General features: G+C 41.4%; 1 protein-coding gene across 1 annotated transcript in view; it reads right to left on the bottom strand.

Moving 5' to 3' along the window:
• Nucleotides 1-7110, bottom strand: part of GPRIN2 (G protein regulated inducer of neurite outgrowth 2) — a 73538-nt gene extending 66428 nt beyond the window's left edge. The window contains exons 1-2 of the mRNA XM_084635465.1: nucleotides 6960-7110; nucleotides 5458-5496 (exon numbers count right to left, since the gene is read on the bottom strand). The gene's annotated coding sequence lies outside the window, so the exon portion shown is untranslated. The remainder of the gene's footprint in view (nucleotides 1-5457; nucleotides 5497-6959) is intronic.
• Between the last annotated feature and the right edge of the window lie 399 nt (nucleotides 7111-7509).

Consider the following 7509-nt stretch of genomic DNA (forward strand, 5'->3'; position numbering starts at 1 on the left):
TTCTAATCCTTTTCCAGCTTCCCTACTGATGTTTAGAATGATCTTTGGTGGTCTTGGTCTCAGACTTGCCTCAAACATGTCCAAGCTCTCTCCTACCACATTTCTCTGGGTACATGCCTGCTGCCTTCTTTGCGGCAGCTGTTGTAGGTGAGCCTGCACCTGAGCAGCACTAGAGTGATGTCCTCATTCTAGGGCCTGAGACAGGAAGAGCAACTCCCCATTAACAAAACCCTGACAGTGCCTATATATGAAGCAGTGTCAGTTGCATGAAGTCACCACTGTGTTGTCAACTCTCACAATTTAGTGAGTCTTGCGATAACTGGTATTTCCTCAGCTCCTGGGGTCATGTTATTTCATTAGAATCACAACTTTTTCTTTTTTTATTAAATGTTGCGGGGAATGTTTCTAACCCTCATTTTTGAAAAAATGACCGAGTTTGAAAGGAAGTTTCAAATACCAGAACGCAAACAAAAAAACCCAAACCCTCAGTTTGTTTTTTTTTAATCTTCTGGGCTCTGACAATTTTTGAATGTAAACGCCATGGGAAAAAAAATGGAGAAAAATTTGTTTCCCCCACCCCCTCAATTTGCTATAACAAAAGTCATTTCAATTGTTACCTTGAATAACAACAGCAGGTACAGCCATTTGGAGATGAAAATGAGATTTTCACATGGATGCTGTGCCTTTAAACTCTTAGATTTTGCTATTAGAAACTAAATCTTGATCTTTACAGCAGAAATATTTATTATTTTTACAGCACCTAAGAATGTGCTAGGAACCCTACAGAACATCTACAAAACACTATGCCTGCCCCCAGCATCTTCCAAGGGTAATAATTAGAATTACAATTCGCTCTGTTTTTAGGGGGAGAGAGAGAGAGAGAGAAACTTCATGTCAAATGTCTATTTCTCATCCTACCATAGATAATCAATGCAAGTGAGTAAATACTCCAGCACGAATTTGGAAACAAAGAGCACTGGCAACTTTAATCCTGATTTTTTTCCCAGAAGAACGTTCAAAATCAGCCAACTAGAGAGAAACAAAAGGGCCAAATTCTACCTTTGACACACACGTATTACTCCAATGGAATTAAATGGGGGTTGTCTGCCTGTTTGAGAGGCAGAATTTAGCCCTCTGTATTGAACTCTCCCTGGAGGCATTTCTAGTTTCCCTGCATGCTAACAAATTTCTGTGCAAGTGTGAAAAGGAGCGGATGGGCAGTTTCCTGTAGTTAAACCCAAGGCTATGCTTTAAGACAGAGAAAAATAAATTCCAGATTCTAGGTGGAAGTAGTTAGGGCTGCAGCCAGACACAGAGGATAGGGGGCAGAAAGTAACCCCATGGACATCTGCCCCCTTTCCCATGGAGTGGTAATGGGGCCCTCGTCTGCCAGGAGGTGGAAGTGTCCCGGAACACACCTCCAGATGCTTTTGGCAGGCAGTATGTGTGTTGGATTGTTTAATTTACCTTCTCCAAGCACAGTGAGGCCAAATGTTTTACTACAGGATGTACAGGGTAAGAGCAGGGCCTTTGTGGTAAATAAGGGCTGTGAAGGAATTTGATTGTCAGCTGGCTAGACAGGAGGGCAGGAAGGAGTTTCTATGTGAGTGGAAAGTGCGGGACACTGTGCTGAAAATTTTGAGACTTACCTTTTTGCTACTTATCTGTTTGATCTTTAGATTACCAAGGTCATTAGAATGGGAACCATCTTCTATTCTGTTTGTGTAGAGTGCCTAGTGCAATGAGGTCCTAACTAGGCTCTGAGTGTTACCAAAATACAAACAAATAACAATACAAGTACACAGTACTGTTGAAGTTCTTCTCATTTAATTGTGAGAATTTACATTTTCACATTTTGAAGGTCAAGAAAATTTCTCAGACAACCAAATTTTGGCCAGTCCCACCTTGTCTTAAAATCCTGGAGAAACATGGGATGAGTTAAAATTCACGATATTGACTGGCTGAGGTCATCTGCTTTGTAATGTATAAGCTGCATAAGTATAGGAAGCTGTATATACTGTAACAGAAAAGTAAACTTTTGCTAAAATATTCTAGTGCTTTTCATCCTGAACGTTCACAAAAGGCTTCACACACACACAGGTGGAGCTTTACACTTCACTAAATTGCAACTTCCTCAGATGTGGATTTTAGTAGCTATTTAATGCAATACCCCAAGGACTGATTACAACAGGAATTGAAGAAAACTACTTTACTTAATTGAAACAGAGCCAATTAAAGGAAGCCAAGTGCAATTACCCAAATTGTAATTTGGCCAAGACAGAAGGGAGTTAACAGTCTGCTTCCTACAAGAAGTTGTATAAAGCCTTTAATATTACAGTTTGCAAAGAAACAGCCAATGTGGTGAACATTGCAGAGTCCTGGGTATTGTCACAAATTTTTCTTGAAGTTCTAGCCTTGGGAGGTTGGAGTGTGCTTAGATGGCTTGGCTGGTTTGAAAGATGTGGTGAGGGGTCTCTACCTACAAGGTGAAGCTAGGGTAGTGAGGAAAGTAATGTACTAAAGTTACATTTATACCATGTGGGGTCTATAGAATCCTAAATTAGACATCACACTGTTCTATAGTATCTAGAGAATTCAACTCAACCTTATCTATGGGACTGTGCCCACTGCCTGCATAATTTCTCAGTGGTATAATTCATGTTGATTAGAGAAGACATCACACCAAGAAGTGTTTAGAATCATTCCTTAGGATGAACTCATTCAAGAGGTAACAGCTGAAAGAAGTGAACGTGGGGATATTTTCATGCATACCTCAGGTGGCATAGGAACATGAGACTCAATCACTGGCAGTTCAACATCATCTGTGTGGCTGTGACCACACCCCTTTCCTTCACAGATGATATAGGGATCCAGAGTCAATAATTCTACATCTATATTTATGATGTTTGTGAATGCTATTACATAACAAGTGATCATATAGATCAGAAGTACTGGTATGAAAGATAGCAGTAAACACCTCTTATTCTAAATATGTAAGGGAAGGCTTAATAGTACTATACTGATCCATAAGGAAGGGTGAAGTGAGGAACAAGGATATATTAAATTGCTTTCCAAAATGTAATTGTTGGCATAAATGGACTCCTTTCTGATAAAGATTGGATGAGGTGGTAAGGGTTTTAAATAAGCTTATTCCCACAAGCAATTGGTTGTTTATATTGTTTCCCATAGTATTATAGCCTCATAGTAGACACTATATAGTTAAGGCTGAAGAGGAGAGGCTTAAAATGGAAATGCATCCTCAGTCACTTGATTTTGGGGGGTAGGGGAGTGGAGAATAAAATAATTACAAAATTGAGCCATCATCATTCCCTGTGCTATTTGAATACACATAGGGAGCAGATCTGCTGAGTGAGAAGAAACTACCTATGGTACTTATATGGCCCCCATTACTGTAGTATCTGAGCATCTTACAATCCTCATTTATATATGCTCACAATACCCTTGTGAGGTAGGGAAGTATTATTATCCCCATTTTATTGGGGGGAACTGAGGCACTGAGAGACTCAGTGACTTATCCAGTGTCACACAGGAAGTCTGCAGTGGAGCAGAGAACTGAACCTGGGTCTCTCAAACCCCAGGCTAGCATCCTATCTCCTGGAGCCTCCCACTGTTCTTTTCTTCCTCCGAGTCTCCATAGTGAAAGTGGAGTCATTCCTTCAAATGACCATCCATCAGTTTCTCTCATTCCTAGCCACTTGCTCGCTTTAAAACTTCCTTTTCCTCTGCAGCCTGAAAGCAACAGCTTTCTATGAAAAGCATTTTGTGATGCTGCATATTGAGGAGGATATATATGGTGTGGTTAATTAAGAACATTAGAATGGCCATACTGGGTCAGACCAATGGTCCATCTAGGCTGGTATCCTGTCTTCTGACAGTGGCCAGTGCTAGTGGCTTCAGAGGGAGTGAACAGAAGAGGGCAATTATGGAAAAAAGATCCATCCCCTGCCATCCAGTGCCAACTTGTGGCAGTCAGAAGTTTATGGATGCTCAGAGCATGGGATTGCATCCCTGACCATCTTGACTAATAACCCTATATCCTCCATGAACTTTTCTAATTCTTTTTTGAACTCAGTTATACTTTTGGCCTTCACACAATGCACAGTCATAACCTGTGGAACTCATTGGCATGGAACATCATGAAGTAGTACTTCCTTATGTTTGTTTTAATCTGCTATTAGTTTAATTAGGTGATCCCTAGTTCATGTGTTATGTGAAGGGGCAAAGACCACCACTTTCTTCTTCACACCATTCATGATTTTATAGACCTCTGTCATATCCCCTCTTAGTTGTCTCTTTTCCAACCTGAAAAGTCCCAGGCTTTTTAATCTCTCCTCATATGGAAGCTGTTCCATACGTTAATCATTTTTGTTGCTCTTCTCTGTACCTTTTCCAATTCTAATACACCTTTTTTGAGATGGGGCAACCAGAACAACATGCAGTACTCAAGGTGTGGGCGTACCATGGATTTGAACTATAGCAATATGATATTTTCTGTTTTATTATCTATCCCTTTCCTAATGGTTTCTAACAGTCTGTTAGCTTTTTGTTTTTACTGCTGCTGCACATTGAGCAGATGTTTTCAGAGAACTAGCCACAAGGACTCCAAGATCTCTTTCTTGAGTGGTAACAGCTAATTTAGACCCAATAATTTTATATGTATAGTTGAGATTATGTTTTCCAATGTGCATTACTTTGCATTTATCAACACTGAATTTCTGCCATTTTGTTGCCAAGTTACCCAGGTTGGTGAGATCCCTTTGTAAGTCTTCGCAGTCTGCTTTGGACTTCTATATATTTTGTAACCTGCTTTTACTGTGTCCCAATGATTTTTTTGTCCTACCACCAAGTTTCTGTGATGCCTATTATATCAATATTCTCATTTTAATACCAGGCACTTAAGTTCACTCATCTTAGTATTTAGACTTCTAGCATCCGTATTCAAGCACTTATAAAATTTGTCAATATTCAGTTGTTTGTGGTCATGTGATGTTATTGAATGGGACTCTCATTTTCAGTTCTTATTGTACTTTATCAACTTCTCTTTTCTAGGATATAGTGTATCCTCTTTAATTAATCCTCCCCTACATGATGTCTCTGTCTGAAGTGTGTTCTCCTCCACATCTGTTGGCAAATTTTACATGCCAACAATCTGGTTTCATCTTGGTTTAGGTGGAGACCATCCATCCTGTATAGACTCCTCCTTTACCAAAAGATTCTCCAGTTCCTAATAAACCAGAATCCCTTTTTCTGTTAGGAAGAAAAATTGATATCACTCCATTGATATATCAGATTTGCTGACATCACCTGGATCTTGTTTTATGAATACAAATTGCAATTGGTTTGGGATTTTTTGTTTTTTTGCCCCAAGACTACAGTGTACACAAATACAAATATATAGCAATCAAGGATACAAAAATATAGCAAAAACACTCATACCTGCTCTGGATGACAAGTTGTTTTGGTAATGGTTATTTGCTAAAAGGTAAAATGAAAAGAGAGAAAAAAAGTAAAATCAGACAGAAAGGTATGAGATAGCCACAAAGTTTGTAGGGAATTAAACCTACTAATATAGCAAGATATGCAAAGAAAGAACCCACTCCATGAAAGCAGGAGATGTACACATGGATGACTGTCCATCCCCAGGTAATCCCCACACTGGCAGCATGGTTCCAGCAGGAACCAAGTTGCACTGACTGGTATCCCTGTAACTGCTGCGTAGCAGTCCATGGAGCATTGTAGCAGTCCATGGAGCATTGTAGCAGTCCAAGAGTCCATGAAGCAGTCACTCCCATTAGGATATCAGCTAATATTTCTGTTGGCTGTGGAGGGGACAGTAGCATGGAAAGCTGTCAGTCCTCTGCAGTCCCCACACAATTCCAAACATTGAGGAGTCTCAACCCTGCAGTGCTCAGCAGAAAGGCTTCTACAAGTGTACAAGGAAAGGGGCATGATACTGTGGTGATGGCATTCCACATGCCTTCCAGGTAAGCAGCAAGAAGTCTGCTCAGGGAGGGGAGCACAGGGGGCGGGGTGGGTGTCTAGCCCAAATCCTGAATTATTATGAATCCATTGTAGAAATAAATATAGCAGAAGCAACTGACAGAGAAAAAATCAGTTGGGAAATAAATACATCCAGGAACTAGCAACATGTGAGAAGGTGGAAATTAAATATACATGAGAGATAAATGGCTTTATATTTAAAGGTAACCTGAAATGCTATCTCCCTGCTGGAAAAGTCCTATACAAAGTAATTAGAGTATTAAGCCAATCTAGCTAAAAGTTATAGCAGGAAATTTTAAGTGTTATGAAGATGGATTCAAATATTCTATAGAAAGGATTTTAAAGTAAATGTTATTGAATCTGATTTAATTTCATTAGACCCTTATTGGTTTCATCCCCTCTTAACTTCTATAAGCATTAAGAAGAATTTTTTTTTAAAGTATATGAGAGCATGTGGTAGTGTATGTACACCCCATCCCCATTTGGGGTGGATCATGGGTGCACTGATATAGCGGTTACAACCTACCAGACTATCATGGACCTCATAACAGTGCAACCCAATGGCTAGAGTCAAAGCAGCAGCCCTTGAGTTCTGGGCTGCATGGCCTAATGGCTCGAGACGCTGCGCAGTGTCACCTAGTGGCCAGAGTCACTAGAGCAGCCCTCAAGTGCAGGGCTGTGTGGTCTAGCAGACAGAGTTTATATAGCAGTCCTTGAGGGCAGGGCAGTGTGGCTAAGTGGCCAGGGTCAATATGGCAATCCTTGAGTGCAGGGCAGCACAGCCTAATGGCCAGATTGAGTGGCAGTCACCAAAAGGGGTGGCAGCCAGGGTAGGGGAAACTAGGTCCAACTGACTCCATCAGGTCCCAACCGAGGGCCCTAACAGTGGCAGAGTGGCCAGCCACTGCATCAGCAGGGAATCCAACTGCAACACTGACCTTACACAGGTGGGAGACACCACTCACTCCACCTCCCTTTTCTACCGGGCTTCCTGAAGCTGCAGTCCATATGACATCAGGGTCTTCTCAGCACAGGTAACTCCCTGGGACTCTGACTCTAGCCAGTCAGTTGTAAGCAACAGGTCTTCAATCTGTGTCTCGGGATCTCTAGCAAAGGAAGGGCTGTAATGGCTCCTAGGCTGGAACCTTCACCAAGCATCCTTCCCCCTTAGTGGTCAGCCCCAAAGTGGGCTGGGCTGCTCTCCTTCATATTAGCACAGCAGTTGGAGCATGCCCAGCAGGATCTGAGGGGCGGGACTTCCTCCACTCATGGTGTGTGATTAACCCTTTCCTGCCTGGTGTGGAGTATGCACACCCCATCACAGAGCCCAAGTTATGAACAGGACACATCCAAAAAGTATAAATCAGTCTAAAATTACACTGAAAGTCTTGGTAGTTACCATAGTCTAAGTTCAGGAGCTCTTCTAAAACAGCCAATGTCACTCAAAGATGTAAGAAAGCAGGGAGCTGCATTCCTTACAGCACTTAA

This window comes from Lepidochelys olivacea, assembly GCF_965140295.1.
Source record: "Lepidochelys olivacea isolate rLepOli2 genome assembly, chromosome: 7".
NCBI lineage: Eukaryota > Metazoa > Chordata > Testudines > Cheloniidae > Lepidochelys > Lepidochelys olivacea.